We start from the raw sequence: 18142 nt of genomic DNA, 5'->3' as shown, positions 1-18142 counted from the left end.
TCAAGCTGATGCACAACAGGTGCTAGCACAAGCACAAAAGACAGAACGTGAGAAGACAGGGGGAGGCATGCCCAATCCTCATGCTCTCAGACTATTTGAAGAGTGGGCTTCCAAGCTGGTAGAGGAGGATTGAGATTGTAAATGTGATGATGATGAGGCCACCCGCTCCCAGCCTTCCAATGTGGAACCATGCTTAATGTCTTCACATAAAAATCTAAGGTTCATGCTTGGTGGAATGTCGGAGGCAGGTCTAGCTCCAGCCCGTGAAGGAGCGACGAGAATGATGACAAGCGTGATGTTGCACCTGTTGAATCATCAGAGCAGTGACCCACACCATCGGCCAGCCCAGAAACAGACACCTGGTGGATACTAGAATTAGTTCACGTTCTGCTGGTCACCACATGGACATGTGTCCACAGCAGGAGCAGACAAGGTCAGCAAGCTCACTGGCATTCAGAGGACCTCTGGGGAAGAGGCCTGTGTGACGTCAGAGTCAAGTGATGAGTTTTTGGAAGCGGTCCTAGTAATGGTGCAGTGGGAGTCAAGGGAAGACCAGGCAGAGGTGTCGGAGGCCCTCAACAGAATGGAATATGAAATGGCCGAAAAGGAAAAATCAGTTCAAAATTTTCAATCTGCCATCGCGAGACACCACCATCTGCTCTAGAATCCTCCAATCGCGGGACTCCACCATCTGTTCCAGGGTCCACCAATCGCAGGACTCCACCATCTGCTCCAGGTATCACCATCGCGAGACAGCACCATCTGCTCTAGAGTCCACGAATCACGCGACTCCACCATCTGCTCTAGAATCCACCAATCCTGAGGCTCGACCATCTGCTCTAGAATCCACCAATCCCGAGGCTCGACCATCTGCTCTAGAATCCACCAATCGCGGGACTCCACCATCTGCTTGAGAATCCGCCAATCGCGAGACTCCACCATCTGCTTGAGAACCCACCAATCGCGAGACTCCACCATCTGCTCTAGAATCCACCAATCGCGAGGCTCGACCATCTGCTCTAGAATCCACCAATCCCGAGGCTCGACCATCTGCTCTAGAATCCACCAATCGCGGGACTCCACCACCTGCTCCAGGGTCCACGAATCGCAGGACTGCACCATCTGCTCCAGGCCTCCATCCAGGTGGGTCCTGACCTGTGATCTGGATTGGCAACAAATACCACTGGCGGAGCTAGCAATTGGACAATGGTGGGTGTGGGACAACCTGGTTGGCTGTTTATGTGAATCCTGATGCACAACAGCATCCTGACAGCCCCCCGTGGGACTGGCGATTGACCATTGGTCCCACCATGACGGTCAGGACTGCATACTCTCGCCATCATTTCCTGCAATCTGGAAACTGATTTTTCAGCTCTCATCTCATTGCCTGCAACCCCCCACCCGCCACCTCCCCACCGTTAGGGAACCTACTGCGAGGTGGTCATCTGCGGCAGGATCAGTAGATGCAGCTGGCAAAGTGGCCTGAAAATGCCAGCCTCTGTTTCCCTCTCCACAGATGCTGCCTGACGTCCTGTTTTTATTGCAGATTTCTAGCATCTACAGTATTTTGCTTCTGTAAACTGTGCAATAATTCTGTGAACTCGCCAACATTGAGGGCATTTAAAAGTTTATTGGATAAACATATGGATGATAATGGCATAGTGTAGGTTAGATGGCTTTTGTTTCGGTGCAACATCGTGGGCCGAAGGGCCTGTACTGCGCTGTATCGTTCTATGTTCTATGTTCTAATTGTTTAAGACAGTTCATTATAATGAATCAGTTGAGGCAGTTATCAGTCAGGTAACCTTCAATATTAAATCATGATCATCTGGTTATGGCCGTATTACTAATGTATTTTCCTAAATTTGTTGGTTGTCCATTCTTCAACTATGCATTGAAACATACATAGAAAATAGAAGCAGGAGGAGGCCATTCAGCCTTTTGCACGATCAAGAGCGACTAAAGCGAGGTTGTAGTCCAACTGAAGGCTTTAATGAGCTAGATGTTTCCCCCAGCAGCTCAGGTACAGAATGAAGGCTGCTGGGGTGGCACGGGCTCTTATACCCCGCCTTGCAGGGCGGACCTACCATACAGCTTGACCAATAGGAAACATACAATATCTACCAATGGTGTTCCAGCATTACCAGGTACTGTAATACCTCTACACAGACTACCACATTCACCCACTGTTAAAAAAGAGTCCGGCAGGGGGTGGTGGCCTGATATTACAACATGGTAACATGGTAGAAATTATAGTTATGGAGATACCGTAATACCTCCATACAGCGTTTTGTAACTATTTACAATTCTATTTACTATTTACAATTTATGATTCATAATTAACTCTACACTTTAAAATGAAGCAATCAGTTGATCAGGGGCCCTGGTCATCCTCTGTGATCGTCGAAGTTTCGGTGTTGACTCCGGGAGCGTGGCCTCGATCTCTGTAGCAGCTGCGACACTCCTAGACGGCGCTGGTGGGGAAAACGGTTGACCTGGGAAGGGAGCGTCTGCGGGGTGCGTCGGTGGGTAGGGGGGCCTAGATGGGGCTGGTGGAAGGACCGATCCTCCTGTAAGGTGCACTGGTGGGAGGGAGGGTGGGACTGGTGGCTGGGGTGTCCGTGGGGCTCCGGCGGGCGGCAGGTCTCGTAGGGAGACTATATCTTGTCAGCCGCCGGGGTACGCCACGAAGGCGTACTGGGGGTTAGCGTGGAGAAGATGGACCCTCTCGACCAACGGGTCCGACTTGTGCGCCTGTACGTGTTTTCGGAGCAGGATGGGTCCAGGAGCTGCCAGCCAGGTCGGGAGCGAGGTCCCAGAGGAGGACATCCTGGGGAAGACAAGGAGACATTCGTGAGGATTTTGGTTGGTTGTGGTACAAAGCAGTGACCGGATGGAGTGGAGGGCATCCGGGAGGACGTCCTGCCAGCGGTAGACTGGGAGATTCCTGGGCCATAGGGCCAGTAGGACGGTCTTCCAGACTGTTCCGTTCTCCCTCTCTACCTGTCCGTTACCCCGGGGGTTGTAACTGGTCGTCCTGCTTGAGGCGATGCCCTTGCTGAGCAGGAATTGAGGCAGTTCATCGCTCATAAAGGAGGACCCCCTATCACTATGTATGTAAGCGGGGAACCCGAACAGTGCAAAGATGCTATGGAGGGCCTTGATGACGGTGGTGACGGTCATGTCGGGGCAGGGGATGGCGAATGGGAACCGGGAGTACTCGCCAATCACGTTCAGGAAGTACGTGTTGCGGTCGGTGGAGGGGAAGGGGCCTTTGAAGTCCATGCTGAGGCGTTCAAAGGGATGGGAAGCCTTTATCAGGTGCGCTTTCTCTGACTGGTAGAAGTGCGGTTTGCACTCCGCGCAGATTTGGTAGTCCCTGGTGGCTGTCCTGACCTCCTCGATGGAATAGGGCAGGTTGTGGGTCTTGATAAAGAGGAAAAAGCGAGTGACCACCGGGTGGCAGAGGTCCTCGTGGAGGGCTCAGAGGCGGTCCACTTATGCGTTGGCACATGTGCTGCGGGACAGGGCATCAGGAGGCTCGTTTAGCTTCCCGGGACGATACAAGATCTCGTAGTTGTAGGTGGAGAGTTTGATCCTTCACCGCAATATCTTATCGTTTTTTATGTTGCCCCGCTGTGCACTATCGAACATGAAAGGAACCGACCGTTGGTCAGTGAGGAGAGTGAATCTCCTGACGGCCAGGTAATGCCTCCAATGTCGCACAGCTTCTACTATGGCCTGGGCCTCCTTTTCGACTGAGGAATGGCGAATTTCAGAAGCATGGAGGGTACGTGAGAAGAAGGCCACGGGTCTGCCCGTTTGGTTGAGGGTGGCCGCCAGGGCTACGTCGGACGTGTCGCTCTCGACCTGGAAGGGGAGGGACTCATCGATGGCGTGCATCGTGACCTTTGCAATGTCTGCTTTGATGCAGCTGAAGGCCTGGTTGGCCTCTATCGACAGGGGAAAAGCTGTGGATTGGATCAGGGGACGGGCGTTGTCCGCATAGTTGGGGACCCACTGGGCATAGTAAGAGAAAAACCCTAGGCAGCGCTTCAGGGCCTTGGAGCAGTAAGGAAGGGGGAACTCCATAAGGGGGTGCATGCATCCAGAGTCGGGGCCTATAACTCCATTTCGCACTACGTAGCCGAGGTTGGCTAGGCGGTCGGTGCTAAACACGCATTTATCCTTGTTATATGTAAGGTTAAGGATCTTTGCGGTCTGGAGGAATTTTCGGAGGTTGGTGTCATGGTCCTGCTGGCCGTGGCTGCAGATGGTGACATTATCGAGAGACGGGAATGTTGCCCGTAAACCGTACCGGTCAACCATTCGGTCCATCTCGCGCTGGAAAACCGAGACCCCGTTGGTGACACCATAGGGAACCCTTAACATGTGATAGAGCCGCCCATCTGCCTCAAAGGCAGTGTATATGCGGTCACTTGTGCGGATGGGGAGCTGGTGGTAGGCGGACTTAAGATCCACCGTGGAGAAGACCTTGTAATGCGCAATCCTATTTACCAGGTCGGGTATGCGGGGGAGAGGGGACGCGTCCAGCTGCCTAAACCTGTTGATGGTCTGACTGTAGTCGATGACCATCCTATGCTTCTCCCCGGTCTTTACCACCACTACTTGAGCTCTCCAGGGGCTGTTACTGGCTTCAATGACTCCTTCCCTCAGTAGCCTTTGGACCTCTGACCTAATAAAGATCCGATCCTGGGCACTGTAGCGTCTGCTCCTGGTGGCGACGGGTTTGCAATCCGGGGTGAGGTTCGCAAACAGGGAAGGCGGATCGACCTTGAGGGTCGCGAGGCCGCAGACAGTGAGGGGGGTATAGGGCCACCGAATTTGAAAGTTAGACATTGGCGATTACACTGGAAGTCTAAACCTAGGGGTGTGGCTGCGCAGAGGTGGGGAAGGACGTAGAGCCGGTAATTTTAAAACTCCCTTCCCTGGACTGTGAGGTTTGCTACACAAAACCCCTTTATCTCTACTGAGTGGGAACCGGCGGCCAGGGAGATTTTTTGATTAACGGGATGGACGAGGAGAGAACAGCTCCTTACCGTGTCGGGGTGTATGAAGCTCTCCGTGCTCCCAGAGTCGATTAAGCAGGACGTCTCGCACCCGTTGATTAGTACTGTTGTTGTAGCTGTTGAGAGTGTTCGAGGCCGGGACTGATCCAGGGTCATTCTCAGCAGTTGAGTGTTCTCTTTGGGCGGTGTGCGGTCAGCCGATCTGGGGTCCTGGGAGTCCATCCAAGATGGCGGCTCCCACTGGTTGCACATTGCTGGGGGTGCACAAAATGGCGGCGTCCATCCATCGAATGTGGCGTCCGCGGGACAAGATGGCGGCCCAGGGGCCGCACGTGACGCTGGAGTAGAAAGATGGCAGCGCCCGCTGGCCGCACGGGGACCGTGGAAAGGTTTGTGGTGGCGGTCCGTATTCGCCGCCGGAGACCGCGGCGACCGCACGGGCCTGGCATACCACCACGAAGTGGCCCTTTTTACTGCATCCCCTGCAGGTGGATGCGCGGGCCGTGCAGGGCTGCCGGGGGTGCTTGGCCTGCCCGCAAAAGTAGCAGCGAGGCCCCCCGGGGTTGCTCGGCCGCCTTGCAGCACAAGCTTGTGGGGGGATGGGGGAAGTCCCGGGGTCGGCTGCGGAGGGGTTCCACGCTGCCCAGGGGGCTGCCGCATTGTCGGAAGCGTAAGCACGGGCGTTTCTGGAGGCCACATCCAGGGAGCCTGCAAGGGCCCGTGCCTCCTTGAGGCCTAGGGTGTCTTTTTCAAGCAATCGCTGGCGGATTTGGGGGGGCAGCATACCTGCCACAAAAGCGTCCCGGACCAAGAGTTCTGTGTGGTCGCTCGCCGAAACTTGCGGGCAACTGCAGTTTCTCCCCAACACCAGGAGCGCTTGGTAGAATTCTTCCAGCGATTCCCCAGGGATTTGTCACCTCGTTGCTAGCAGATGTCAGGCGTAGACCTGGTTTAGCGGGCGATATAATGTCCTTTTAGCAGCTCTATTGCTGCATCGAAGTCTTCCGTGTCCTCGATGAGGGTGTAAATTTCCGGGCTCACCCTCGAGTGCAGGACTTGCATTTTCTGTTCCCCTGATGGTGTGTTTTCGGCCGTTCCGAGATATCCTTTAACACACGCCAGCCAGTGCTTGAATATTGCCGCTGAGTTCGCCGTGTGGAGGCTGAGTTGCAGACACTCCGGCTTGATTCAGAGCTCCATCCTTTTAAATCTAGCTTATTAAATTGATGCACGATCAATGACCACTAAAGCGAGGTTGTAGTCCAACTGAAGGCTTTAATAAGCTAGATGTTTCCCCCAGCAGCTCAGGTACAGAATGAAGGCTGCTGGGGCAGCACAGGCTCTTATACTCCACCTTGCAGGGCGGAGCTACCATACAGCTTGACCAATAGGAAACATACAATATCTACCAATGGTGTTCCAGCATTACCAGGTACCGTAATACCTCTACACAGATTACCACGCACGCCATTCATTGTATTCATGGCTGCTCATCAAATTCAATACCCTGATTCCCTGTCACCCTCAGCACAGTCGCACAAGTGGCTAGCACTGTGGCCTCACAGCGCCAGGGTCCCAGGTTCGATTCCCCACTGGGTCACTGTCAGTACAGAGTGTGCATGTTCTTCCCGTGTTTGCGTGGGTTTCCTCCGGGTGCTTCGGTTTCCTCTCACAGACCAAAGACATGCAGGTTAGGTGGATTGGCCATGCTAAATTGCCATTAGTGTCCAAAAGGCCAGAAGGGGATATTGGGTTACGGGATAGGGTGGAAGTGAGGGCTTAAGTGCATCGGTGCAGACTCGACGGGCCGAATGTCCTCCTTCTGTACTGTATGTTCTATGTTCATATCCCTTGATCGCTTTAGCCCCAAGAGCTATATCTAATTCCTTCTTGAAATCACACAACATTTTAGCCTCAACTACTTTCTGTGGTAGTGAATTCCACAGATTCACCACTCTTTGGTGAAGATATTTCTCCTCACCTCAGTCCTAAAGGTATGCCCATAATCCTCAAAATATGACCTCTGGGCCTCTAACAGAAATATTTGTGTCCTTGTTGGCCACAGGACAGATTTTTAGAATAGCTAATGTTGTACCGTGAGTTAAGAATGGTTGCAAGCATAACTTGGGTCATTATAGGCCAGTGAGCTTGATGTCAGTGATAATGAAATTGTTGAGAATGATTCTCAGCGATAGGATCTATGCATAATTGGAAGTGAATGGTCTTATTAGTGACAGACAACATGGTTGGTACGAGGGAGGTCATGTCCACTAATTTAATTGAGTTTTTTGAGGAGGTGACAAAAATGATTGATGAGGGAAGGGCTGTGGATGTTGTCTCCATGGACTTTCACAAAACATTTGATAAGGTCCCTCATGGCAGGCTGGTGCAAAAGATTACATCACATGGGGCCAGGGGTCAACTAGCTGGATGGATCCAGAACTGGCTTGGCCATAGAAGACAGAGGGTAGCAGTGGAAGGGTGTTTTTCCGAATGGAGGTCTGTAACTAGTGGTGTTCCACAGTGATTTGTACTGGGACCTCTGCTTTTTGTAATATATATAAATGACTTGGAAGAAAACGTAGTGGGTTTGATTAGCAAGTTTGCGGATGACATTAAGATGAAGATTTGCGGATGGTGATGAAGATTGTCAGAGACTACAACAGGATATAGATAGGCTGCAAAATTGGGCAGAGAAATGGCAGATGGAATTTAACCCGGACAAATGCGGGGTGATGCATTTCAGTAGATCCAATTCAGGTGGGAGCTATAAAATAAATGGCAGAACCATCAGAATCACAGAGACATGGAGAGATCTGGGCGTGCAGGTCCACAGATCCTTAAAAGTGGCAGCACAGGTGGAAATGGTGGCAAAGAAAGCATATGGCATGCTTGCCTTCATAGGAGGGGGTATCGAGTATAAAAGCTCGAAGATTATGTTACAGTTATACAGAATGTTGGTTAGACCACATTTGGAATACTGTGTCCAATTCTGGTCACCACGCTACCAGACCATTGTGGAGGCTTTGGGAGAGTAGAGAAAAGGTTTACCAGGATGTTGCCTGGTATGGAGGGTATTAGCTCTGAGGAGAGATTGAATAAACTGGGATTGTTCTCCCCAGAGAGATGAAGGCTGAGGGGGCGACCTGATAGAATTTTATAAAATTATTAGGGGATTGATGGGGTGAACAGTTGGAGGCTTTTTCCCAGGGCAGAATTGACAATTGCATGGGGGCACAAGTTCAAGGTGCCCGGTTTAGAGGAAATGTGCGGGGAAAGTGTTTTACACAGAGGGTGGTGGTGGCCCGGAATGCACTGCCAAGTGAGGTGGTTGAGGCAGAGACGTTAGCGACACTGATCTGGTCAGGCACATGAACAGACAGGGTATGGAAGGATACAGGCGGCTGGTCCACATAGGACACGTGATCGGTGCAGGTTTGGAGGACCGAAGGGCCTGTTCCTGTGCTGTATTGTTCTTTGTCCCTCAGATAAGGCAACCAAAACTGCACACAATACTCCAGGTGTGGCCTCACCAAAGCCCTATACAATTGCAGTAAAACATCTCTATTCCTAGTGGGGCGGGCCTCTGGCAATGGCCTCAGGTGGTGGATACTTTGCACGGAGTACTCCCCGGTACTCTGCTATTTAGAGGGCGGAGAATCGGCGAACTGGCACCAATCCGATTTCGTGTAGGAAACTGAAATCTCCCCGTCGCCAAATGCAAATTCGGGCCATAGCGTCCTTCTTTAACTTTGGCACGAGTGGCTGAGGATCTCTTCTGGGAGTAACTGGCTTTGTTTTGGGATGTGTCTGTGTGGGTTTCCTCCGGGTGCTCCGGTTTCCTCCCACAGTCCAAAGATGTGCGGGTTAAGTGGACTGACCATGCTAAAATTGCCCTTAGTGCCTAAAACATATTAAGTGGGGGTAACTGGGTTATGGGATAGGGGAGATACGTGGGCTTCAGTAGGGAGCTCTTTGTAAGGGCCGGTGCAGACTCGATGGGCCGAATGGCCTCTTCCTGTACTGGTGATTCTATGATTCTATGTCGGGTGATGTGTTATGCTCTCTTTACAAACCCTGTGAACAGCTGCACAAACTCAGCTCTGATGTTTTTAGTCTGATCTTCTCAGCTTTACAGTTCCTCCACATTGCAAATCAGATAATTGCAGATCAGCTTTACTGCTTAAGCTCCGGTTCAGGATCACAGTGATTTTTCTCTCTGGATATTGAGTTCACTTCTTTCGAGAGGAAGTGGTGGTGAAGTAGTATTGTCACTGGACCTCCTTCCTTCCGCGGCCCCGCAAGATCCGTCCCCCATCTTCTTGCGGGGCGGACTTAGAGGGGACGGCAACAACGCATGCGCGGATGACGTCCGTTATGCAGCGCCGGCCGCGTCATCTATGCGGCGCCGGTTTTACGCGGGCGACAAGGCCTGGCGCGTGTAGATGACGCGGCCCCGATTCTGGCCCATTGTCAGGGCCTGAATCTGTCGGGACCGGGGCCGTTCCGCGCCGTCGTGAACCTCGACGGCGTTCACGACGGCGCGGCCACTTCGGCGTGGGAGTGGAGAATCCCGCCCAGCGTGTCTTGTCAGCATATCATACAATTGGAATTAATCCTATACACTACCATTAATACGAAAGCAATGTAATATTACATTCTGTTGAAAGGTTAACTCTGAATTATTTCATTTACTCTCCTAATGCTACCTGATCGACCGAGTATTTCCAACGCTTTTTGGTTTTATTTGGCTCATTAATATTGAAATTAAGAACTCCATGCTCTGTTTCGCACTTGTGACTGAAGATATTTGTAAATAGATGTGGGCGTGATTCAACGATCTCATCGTGCCCATCTTGGCCTCTCGTAAGATTCACAACATTTGAAACATCTCACGAAATTTAATGGAGAGCTTTTCGCGAGAGCGATATTCAGATATGTACATGGCTCATTTAAATATCCATTCGCCTAATTCTCCCAGCGCCTGAGATTCACCAGCCGTGTCTGGGGGACTTTGTTGGGGTGCGGTTTTTTGCTGGTCCACAGAAACAGTCGTAACGGCACTTGGGGAGACGTCAAGGCCATTGGCGACCCCCTGGGTGGTCAGGCATTGGGCAGGGTGGTACCCTGGCACTCCCGCTGGCACCTGAGCATCTTGTCCCCTCCGGACACTTTTTAAAAATAAATTTAGAGTACCCAATTAATTTTTTCCAATTAAGGGGCAAATTAGCGTGTTCAATCCACTTACCTTGCACATCTTTGTGTTGTGGGAGTTAAACCCATGCTAACACGGGGAAAATGTGCAAACTCCACACGGGCAGTGACCCAGAGCCGGGATCAAACCTGGAACCTTGGCGCCGTGAGACTGCAGTGCTAACCACTGCGCCACCGTGCTGTCCTATCATCTCCAGACCTAACCTGGACACTGCCAGAGTGCCAGGCTGGCAGTGCCAAGGTACGCAGATGCCAGGTTGCCCATGCTAGGGTTCAGGCCAGGGATGCCTTGCCCAAAAGGGGTGGGGTGAGGGGGAGCACAAGGACCCCGGAAGAGGTACATTGGATGAAGTGGCTAAAGTAAAACGGCAAAGTGCCGCTGGAATGCGGAGCGGTTTCTCGGCTCTGCTGGGGCAGAGAAACACGCCGCTGAAGGCCCCGGAAACCGGGCATAGAAATGTTTTGGTTGAGTTGCTCCCGGGAACTTTGATCTGAGTTTTATGTGTCCTCTAGCCCTGTGGTAAGCACCATGAGTACAACTCATGATGTGGGAATTTCTCTTATGAGGCTGTGGCTGAAGCACATCAGATCGAAGGGAGCTCTGCATTCGGTTTTCCCAATAACCTTAGGTCTCTTTGATGCAGACACTGAATAACAAAAGTGGAAAAATGAATCAATTTTTCATCACTGACATCCCTTCCCTTGATGAATGCTTAAATTTAGCCAAGGGGGAGGGAACAATGAGCCCACTTTGGAGTTTTGGGATTTTGGCCTTCAGAACTGATAGGCGAGGATTCATAATTTTCAAATGTGACAGCATTGGTTCACAAAGATATTTTTCATGCACATTTAAACTACATTGCATGACAAAAACTGTGGGAATCAACTATGCTTACCAAATTCAACATGGGAAATTGATGGTAACCACTTACCAGAGAAAACCTATGAAGGTGGCTGTGTTTCCCTAATTTAAATAGGCATTTTCAAATCGTAATAGAAGGTAGAAGAGAACAATTTCACAGATGCAATGTCATTGTTAAGTTTTGTGATTTCCCCATTCAGAGTGAGAGTTGTTTCCATCATTCAGAACACGATCTCAAGCCGGAACTTACAGGTGAATGACAGAAGCCGGGATCTTCTGGGCCCATCCATGTCTCTAGTGTTTTCTATGGCTCACCCACCCTGCCGTCAGGGAACCCGCTGTAGGGGGTTGCCTGCCGCAGGACTGGAAGATCCCGCTGGCGGAAGTGGCTGGAAAACCCCACTCATGGAGTTTACACTCCTAATGGATGTTGGCTGCAGACTCAATAGGAACATTCACAAGAAAATTGGTTAAATTCTTGGAGTAATAAACAAATAACAGGGCTTTAGGGAAACAGTGAGGGAGTGGGAGTTATATGGCTGGGTCGACCAAAGAGCTAGCATACGCACTGTGGACTGAATGGCCAAGGGTATCAAACTATTCGGAAGGACAGAGTGGATGGCAAGGGAGGTGGTGTAGCTCTGTTATTTAAGGATGACATCCGGGCAGTAGTGAGGGATGACATCGGTGCTATGGAGGATAAGTTTGAATCCATTTGAGTAGAAATCAGGAATAGTAAGGTGGAAAAGTCACTGATAGGAGGAGTCTGTAGGCCACCAAATAGTAGCATTACATCGGGAGGGCAATAAACAAAGTAATAACTGATACAAGCAGAAATGGCACAGCAGTTATCATGGGGGATTTTAATGTACATGTCGATTGCTGGTTTAACACACTGGGCTAAATCGCTGGCTTTTAAAGCAGACCAAGGCAGACCAGCAGCACGGTTCAATTCCCGTACCAGCCTCCCTGAACAGGTGCCGGAATGTGGCGACTAGGGGCTTTTCACAGTAACTTCATTTGAAGCCTACTTGTGACAATAAGCGATTTTCATTTTTCATTGGCTTAATCAGGTCGGTCAAGGCAGTCTTGCGGAGGAGTTTATAGAATGTATCCGCGATAGTTTCCAAGAATAGTATGTAATGGACCCTGCGAAGGAACAAGCGATCCTAGATCTGGTCCTGTGTAATGAGACAGGATTGATTAGTGATCTCATAGTTAGGGATCCTCTCGGAAGGAGCGATCACAGTATGGTAGAATTTAAAATACAGATGGAGGGTGAGAAGGTAAAATCAAACACTAGTGTTTTGTGCTTAAACAAAGGAGATTACATTGGGATGAGAGAAGAGCTAGCTAAGCTGTACTGGGAGCAATGACTTTATGGTGGAACAGTTGAAGAACGGTGGAGAATCTTCAAAGCGATTTTTGACAGTGCTCAGCAAAAGTTTATACCAACAAAAAGGAAAGACAGTAGAGAGAGGGAAAATCGACCGTGGATATCGAAGGAAATAAGGGAGAGTATCAAATTGAAGGAAAGAGCATACAAAGTGGCAAAGATTAGTGGGAGATTAGAGGATTGGGAAATCTTTAGGGGGCAACAGAAAGCTACTAAAGAAGCTATAAAGATAGATTATGAGAGTAAACTTGCTCAGAATATAAAAACAGATGGTAAAAGTTTCTACAAATAGATAAAACAAGGAAGAGTGGCTAAGGTAAATATTGGTCCTGCAGGAGATGAGAAGGGAGATTTAATAATGGAAGATGAGGAAATGGCTGAGGAACTGAACAGGTTTTTTGGGTCGATCTTCACGGTGGAAGACTCAAATAACATGCCAGTGACTGATGGAAATGAGGCTATGACAGGTGAGGGTCTTGAGACGATTGTTATCACTAAGGAGGTAGTGATTGTGTTCAGTTTTGGTCTCCTTACCTGAGAAAGGACATACTGGCGCTGGAGGGTGTGCAGAGGAGATTCATGAGATTAATCCCAGAGTTGAGGGAGTTGGATGCCGAGGAGCGGTTGAGTTGACTGGGACTGTACTCGGTGGGAATTTAGAAGGATGCGGGGAGATCCTTTAGAAACATTAAATAATGAAGGAAATAGATAGGATAGAGGCGGGGAGGTTGTTTCCACTGGCGGGTGAAAGCAGAACTAGGGGGCATAGCCTCAAAATAAGGGGAAGTATCATAGAATTTACAGTGCAGAAGGAGGCCATTTGGCCCATCGAGTCTGCACCGGCTCTTGGAAAGAGCACCCCACTTAAGCCCACTCATCACAGTAGCCCAGTAACCCCACCTAACCTAAGGGCAATTTAGCATGGCCAATTCACCTAACCTGCACATCTTTGGACTGTGGGAGGAAACCGGAGCACCGACAAAAACCCACGCAGACACGGGGAGAGCGTGCAGTCTCGGCACAGACAGTGACCCAGCGGGGATTCGAACCTGGGACCCTGGAGCTGTGAAGCAACTGTGCTAACCATTGTGCTGCCATGCTGCCCATGTGCTACCATGCCACCCATAGATTTAGGCCTGAGCTTAGGAGGAACTTCTTCACCCAAAGGGTTGTGAATCTATGGAATTCCCTGCCCAGCGAAACAGTTGAAGCTCCTTCATGAAATGTTTTCAAGATAAAGATAGAAAGTTTTTTGAAGAATAAAGGGTTCTGGTGTTTGGGCGGGAAAGCGGAGCTGAGGCCACAAAAGATCAGCCATGATCTCATTGAATGGCGGAGCAGGCTCGAAGGACCAGATGGCCTACTCCTGCTCCTAGTTCTTATGTTCTTATGCCACCCTCTATACTGCAACACTCACACAGTGGAATGAATCACTTTGCCAAGCAATTTGCTCATCCATGAAACAGCAAATAAATGCTTGCAGAATAAGCTGGAAACTGTACCTCCGAAGATCAGCAAATACTTTTCAATTATGGCTTTAATATGCAATTGACCGCACTGTAATTTGAAAGCTTGTATTGATACAGCAACTGGCAAAGTTAGCTCCATCAGGTATTTCAATAAAACTGTGAGCGAAATACGGAATTGCCCCAGTTTTCGCATTGAGAGTGCCCCTTCATATTTTCTTTCCAAATGCCCTGCAGGTATCTGAAGTCAAGTGTTCAAAGTAAAACTAAATATTTGAAACAACCGATTCATTTTCCTCCAGTTTTGATTCTCACCAATTTAGACAGACGATGCTGACTTGTAGCCTTCATGTCTCGCAAAAGTGATTTCGCTTTTTTGGATTTGCCTTCATGTTTTTCACACTGACACCTCTCAGCTTACACAGCTCACCGTGGATCAATGCACTGTTTATGCAGTGGTTTATGAGAAGGCTCCAATGATTACCTAAGACAAACATGGAGATGAAGGGATTGTTGGAAATGGAGAATGGACTGTATCAGTGGCAAATTCCTCAAACCTTCCTTTGGCATTCGGCTATTTTTGCAGTCATGTTAATCCACTTAGATCCTGGCCAGTACAATATTACTAAAGCAAATTATCTGGACATTATTGCATTGCGGTTTGTGAGAGCTGGCGGCTTGCAAATTTGCGATGGCCTTCCCTTACATTACAACAGCGACCACACTTCTGTAATGCACTTTGGGACACTCTGTGGTCATGAAGTACACTTTATAAATAAAAGTAATATTAACATGTTCTTTAGGATGGCAGATAAAGCACATGAACACTGTAATGTTCTTGTCGGATGCCTGATTTTTATTACAAGAACTCTTGTAGCTAAAGCTATAAACGATTTATTAACATTAACTGTGGGTCAACTATACACAAACAACAGATGAATAACAGTATTAACATGCACAAGCAACCTCTCTCTTCCAGCTCCCTAGTTACCTGACTCTAACATTCACTTATATACAGCACGGCACGGTATAGGGCTGCATGGTAGCACAGTGGTTAGTACTGTTGCTTCACAGTGCCAGGGACCCGGGTTCGATTCCCGCTTGGGTTGCTGTGTGTGTGGAGCCTGCACGTTCTCCCCGTGTCTGCGTGGGTTTCCTCCGGGTGCTCTGGTTTCCTCCCACAAGTCCCGAAAGACGTGCTTGTTCGGTGAATTGGGCATTCTGAATTCTCCCTCCGTGTACCCGAACAGGCGTCGGAGCGTGGTGACAAGGGGATTTTCACAGTAACTTCACTTCATTGCAGTGTTAAGGTAAGCCCACTTGTGACACTAATAAAGATGATTATTACTATATACTAATGAGACTCCTAGTGGTCAGCCGGTGAATTACAACGCAACAATGATATCACAACAAGCACGTTCAGTATTTGACTGCTAAGGTTGCTGCAGTGAGCTCAAAGCTATGAAGGGATGTTCAGTAATAGGGATAAAGAGAATATTAACAGGCACAAATGTAAACATGATAAAAAGAAAATGATAAAGGTGCAAAAAAAACTAGGATAGCATCAACATGCAGAAAAAAGAAGAAATGAAAAACCCACAGTGTAGATTTTTCGCTTGTTTTACACAAACCAAAAGAGAGGATTTTGTGTATGTTTGTGTCATATAGGGAATAGGTGTGTCAGTGTCAACTGCTACTTGGGTATTATTAATGCAGTTTGCATTTTCTTTTTTTTCATAATAGTTTTCTTCCCTTCTTCACCCCTCCTCTTCATCTCAGGGAGGCCTCGCTGGGGTCGCCACCAGGCCATTTTTCATTTGTGAACCGGGGAATGAGGCCCTCGCTGGGCGTGAACCAGTTTAGTATATTTAAATTTCTATTGAAATATGGCGGGACAGTTTTAAGTCGGATTCTCCCAGCTCTCAGTATTCTCCTCTCGGCCCGCACAGTATGAAGCGACGGGTCTCACTATTGATCTCCACCACTGGGGACCAGACGTGATGGCCACGCCGGGGGGCTCTGAGGACATTGGAGATCCCCTGGATGGTCGGGGATGTGGCATTGCCCATTCACACCCGGGCAGGGCGAGAGGTTGGCACTGCCAAGGGGCATGACCTATAAACGGGGTGGAACCTGGAAGGGGCCAGGGACTGGAAGGGGGCATGACAGGGGGAATTATAGGGGCATGAAGGGGTAGGCATAAAGGGGCGGCATTTGGCGACCTCACAGCAGTGTGTGGCTCACCTGCAGGGCGGACCGTTGGTCCCGGCGAATGGGTGGTCCTGTAGGTGGGGTGGTTTCAAGGGAGATCCATTGGGAGGGCCCAAATCCCAGTAATCCGTGGATGGGGAAGTGGGGGAGAAGGGGTTGATGCGATGAAGGTGATGGGGGGGAGGGACACTGAAGCCCCAATTCTGGTGGTGTTGGGAATGGGGGCCTTTACTATGTCTTTGAGATCGGGGTGCCATCCCGATCTCTGCCAATCTGGGCTTGCTGGAATGTTTAGGCCCCGCACCTCTGACTGTCAATTTTCTCACCCAAAATGACACTTAGGTTTGGTAGAATCTCGTCCAATACTTACAAAACTGGATCATAATATTACTGAACATATTTATTAGACATGCTATTCCCAGCAATGTCCTCAGTTGCCGAAGATCTCAAGCACACTGCATGCTCCCTTTCCCACAGAGGTAATATCATCTATTGTCTGAATTCCACACAGGCCTTCCTCCCAGGCTATGGACCATGAGGCTGAATGAATTGAATGTTATTACTTTCCCTTCACATCATGGCATTCATAATTTCGGTCCTATTCTCATCCTAGTTTTACATGTACTGATCTGCACATTCTGCTGTTTGAGGTTGTCTCGGGGTCAAATGCAACACTGCGATGATTGGATATCTTAACTTACTGCAGATAGGAGGCATCTCTTTGTTGGAAATAGAAGCATTCCCGCTTGCCTGGTAAATTATACCCTCATATAACAGCTCTTTTATGTCGTGTTGGGTATTCTGGTCTACAAACAGGTCAACACGGCTGGAGATGGTGTAATTCTATTTTATTAACAACTCAACTGTAATAACATACTGTAACTTTGGGTATGTGCATTACCAGCTTATCTGTGGACCCTGTCCTATCACTATCTAGGTGAGGCACTCAGCACATGGTGAATGTCTGAGAGGCAGGCTGTGAGCTCTGTGCTCTGAGCTGGCTGCTGCGAGAATGAGCGGGAACTCTGGGGTCCCCTGTCTTTATAATGCGTGTGCTCTCACTGGTGATTGGCTGTGATGTTGTGTATGCTGGTTGGTCCTACTGTATGTCCATCAGTGTGTCAGTGTGTGTGTGATTGCACCATGATATGCTGATGTATATCATGACATTTTACAGTTTGAAACATCACCCATAGAGAGACAGAATCAAGGAGAAACCTGCTATGAGGAACGACTGAAAGTGCGGAATATCAATTTGGCCCAAATAGAAAATGCAGCAGCAAACATGAGGCAAACCCAAATCAATAGCAAAGTGTCAATCCGTTTCTCGGATTATTGGTGCTGTCTGTGCATTTCAGTATTGAAGCAAACAGAATTCAGAATGCCTCTTGAGCGGAGGCACAAAGTGTTGTGTTCGCTTCCACGCAGTGGCCAATCTGGATGGCGTCCAGACGGAGCTCGTGGAATCAAAACTGTTCAGTCATCCAAAGGGAACTCTGAAGCAACAAACTTAAATAAAAAAGTGCAGAGTGTATTGATTGCAGATGACAAAACTAATCTCTATTTAAGATGCCACCTCCTTAACTCTATAATGGCTCATTATATGAAGATTAGCAGTCAGATTGAAGAGACTGGAATATTGGTTCACGATGGAAAAACTTATTTGTTAACAGCTCTGAAGAATGGAAAGAAGATGGGAGCATAGTTACAATTATGGAACATAAAGCAATTAATAGAAGAACAAACCCCCATGGAGCGCTAGAGCTCAATTTGACATAATCCGGCAGAATTTGATGGACTCTCAGCAGAGGGATCATTGCTGGATTAATAGCTCTCTCCTGATTTGGTACATGATAATGCATGGTTACTTACAGTCACTCAGCTTCGTTTTGAACCTACTTACAGCAATAATGAAAGGACAAACACTCCATGGTAGTTAAAAGGTCCCAGACTAATAACGGAC

The sequence above is a fragment of the Scyliorhinus torazame genome, chromosome 2 (genome assembly GCF_047496885.1).
Source record: "Scyliorhinus torazame isolate Kashiwa2021f chromosome 2, sScyTor2.1, whole genome shotgun sequence".
In the NCBI taxonomy this organism is placed as follows: Eukaryota; Metazoa; Chordata; class Chondrichthyes; order Carcharhiniformes; family Scyliorhinidae; genus Scyliorhinus; species Scyliorhinus torazame.
This window is presented reverse-complemented; position numbering follows the sequence as displayed.